The sequence below is a fragment of the Hibiscus syriacus genome, unplaced genomic scaffold, assembly GCF_006381635.1.
Source record: "Hibiscus syriacus cultivar Baekdansim isolate YM2019G1 unplaced genomic scaffold, ASM638163v2 tig00001644_pilon, whole genome shotgun sequence".
NCBI classification, from domain to species: Eukaryota; Viridiplantae; Streptophyta; class Magnoliopsida; order Malvales; family Malvaceae; genus Hibiscus; species Hibiscus syriacus.
Genome location: NW_024061878.1, coordinates 2,751,744 through 2,755,394, shown reverse-complemented (window position 1 = coordinate 2,755,394; position 3,651 = coordinate 2,751,744).

Sequence of the window (3,651 nt, the reverse complement as noted above, 5' to 3'; positions counted from 1 at the left end):
AATTATCACCGAAAGGTGGATCCTCCAACATAAGAAAGTAAAAAGGTATTATCATCCTTCAAAGGTTCTAGAGAATTATTCAAGTCAAAATAGTGAAATAGTGAGAGTTATCTATGATAGAAGCTATGATAACAAAATTTAATATTGAAAACTTCAACGGGTGAAATTTCTCACTATGGAAATTAAAGATGAGGCTTATTATGATGAAAGATAGTTATCTAGAGGCTATTAGTGAAAAGCTGATATGTTTCACAGATGACAACAAATGGAAATAGATTGACAAGAATGCTATGGAAAACCTTCATTTGTAATTAGTATATGAAATATTGTCAAGCATACAGGAGAAGAAGACAACCAAGGAGATTTATGATCATCTCACCAAATTGTATGAGACCACATCATTGCATAATAAAATTTTCATTGAGAAAAAAATGTACACTCTTTGGATGTTAGAATCTAATTTAGTGACAGGGTATTTAAACACGTTGAATACTTTAATTTCTCAGCTTACATCTTTAAGTTATACAGTAGGAGAACAGAACGTGTCGAACTTCTACTTCAAAGTCTACCTGATTTATACAATCATCTCATCATCAATTAGACAGTTAGTAATGTCACCAGTCTAGTATTTTATGACGTTGCAGCTGTTGTTCTACAAGAAGAAAATCGACGCAAGTGCAGTGAAGACAGACATGTGAATTTGAAATAAGTAGAGGCATTAACAACGATGAGAGAGAAATTAACAGAACATTGTCAAAGTAGCAGTCACAACCATGTTAGATCAAAGTTGAGAAGTAAAAATAATTTAAAGTGCTACAGTTCTGGAAAGAATGGTCACTTAAAGAAAGATTATTGGAGTTTACCTATAAACTTCAATCCACAAGGAAATATTCTAAACACTTCAGATGATGGAAATGCTCTATGTTGTCAAGCATCAACATCCATGTAAGGTAGAAAAAGATTTGTAGATATATGGCTTATTGATTCGGGAGTCACATATCACATGACCTCAAGAAGAGAATGGTTTTATCATTATGAACCTATCTTAGGAGGATCTATGTATAGTTACAATGATCATGCCTTGGAAATTGTTGGCGTTGGAACCATTAAATTAAAGATCTATTCAAGAACCATTGAAGTTGATCTAGATGTATGACAACTGAAAGGCCTAAAGAAAAATGTATTATCCTATGGACTGTTGGATAATAATGTAAGAAAGATTGAAACATAAAAGGGAATCATGTAGGTGTTCTATGGAGCGCTTTCGGTGAAATAGGTGAAAATATAGCTGCGAATTTATACATATTGAAGGGAGAGACTTTGCTAGAAGAAGAAGCCTATGTTGTCTCATATAGTTTAGATTCTGTAATGTTATGGAATAAAAAACTTAAACACACAAGGGATAAAAATCCTTATGGAGCAAAAACTACTTCTAAGTTTAACAAAGGTATCACATCCTTTGTGTGAGCATTGTATAATAAGTAACAAAACATCAGTTAAAATTCAACATATCAAATTTTAGAGGTAAGATTATTCTAAAATTAGTTCATTTTGACGTATGGGAAGCACTTGTTAGGTGTAGCAAAATAATTTGTCTCATTTATAGATGATTATTCTAGGAGAAGTTGGGTGTAACCTATTAAGAAGAATTCATATTTGTTTTCAACTTTCAAATCTTTCAAAGTGCGCGTGAAACTTGATTTTGGAAATAAGATCAAGTCTTTCATACCTGATAATGGAGGAGAATATATAAGTGATTAATATGATGACTTTTGCAGGAAAAAATATATCAAAAGATAGTTCACAATAGCGAACACTCCTCAATAAAATAAAGTGGTAGAATGTATGAACAAAACCTTGTTAAAAAGAACGATAGCAATTTTGAGAGCTACAGGCTTAGAGAAATCATTTTGGATAGAAGCAGTTAATATTATTGTTATTTGGTTAATCAAGCTCCATCAACTACAATTAAGTATAAGACACAAATGAATATGTGGACTAGTAAACCAATTGACATATTCAAACCTCTATGTATTTAGAAGTATTTTGTTCATTGTTCAAATGTCTAAGAAATTTCAAAGCTAGATACAAAGTCCAAAAAAATGCAATTCTTGGGTTATATTGATAGAGTAAAGGTGTATCAGTTGTGGAATCTCAAAACCCACAAAGTTATCATCAGTAGGGATGTTATATTTGTAGAATATAAGATACAAAGAAAAGAATAAGATGATGGTACTGAAAAAGAAAAGTTAGATACTACACAGATACATGTTGAAAATAAGTTTGAACAAAAAATTCTTCTCAAGTAGAACTAGAGCACGAAGAACCAGAATCAGAGAATTCTAAAGCTCCAATAACTTGTCAATCAGATTATCTGAAAAGTCATCGTAATTGGAACTCAGATTATGTTATAAAAAGTAATATTATCTACTGCCTTTTAAAGGAGGATGGTAAGTCATCCACATTCCATGAGGCAATTGTTAGAGTATGCCCAAAGAACAATCATATGATGATTGTAATGATACATTTTATTTATCGATTTTATTGAATAAAGGCATTGTCGCTATTATTTTCAGTTATATATATGTGTTTAACATAAACTGTAAGATAATAAATTCCATAAAATAACATAATTGTTATTATTAAATGATCCCTAGTCAAGTATTATTATGGGCATGGACAATAATAATACGCTTAAGACTAACATGTTATTAATTGATGACAACGAGTTGTTATTGACATAGTGATGTAAGAATTGATACATGATTATATTGTTAGAGAACAATGTATTAGATTGACCCACCATGGGCATATGTATTGGATTATTATATGACAGTCATAACATTGCTCATGGTGATGACTATATATATGATCCTCATACTTGAGATCAATACTATCCCAATATATATTGTTGTATGTTTTGATGCAATTAAACATACTCCGTAACTGGTTGCTCTATAAAGATTATTATTGAATATATCTCGATATATGTAGTGGGTGTGTCTGATTAAGATAGGATTTGTCCTTCCCACATAATAGGAAATATATCACAGGTCACTTGATTGAGTGAGACTAGAAATGCATGGCCATGCTCGAATAAGTTGATAAGAGATATCATAAATTATTCGTTAATTAAAGTCTACTCTAGATATCAAGAAACAATAGATGGGCTATACAAGTGTGACTATTCTAAGACTTGTGCCTTTTCTAGATATAAAGGACAAAATTATGTAATACATCAAAGAGTTAATAAAGAAGATGATATGTCGGATCATATTTTCTTGTAACTTAGGTGACAATGATATATTGCTAGATATCGCTCATTGTATGTAATATTAGAATTGTTCTAATAGTTATTGCTAACGTTACAAGAACCTACAGGGTCACACCCTAGGATTGAAATGAGCAAAGATGTACAATTTGTTATACTTTACTAAAATATATCTAGAGTTAATATAAGCATATTTGATATACATATGTTTTAATAAACTCGAATATATAATTTAAATTAATTAAATAAATATTTAATTAATTTGAAATAATAAAATCCCTAATATGTTTGGGTAACTTGGATATAAAAGAAAGTTAAGGTCTAGTAGTCGCTTTAACACATGATCTTCAGCTGTTTTTCTCAAAACAGTTTTGGGAAAA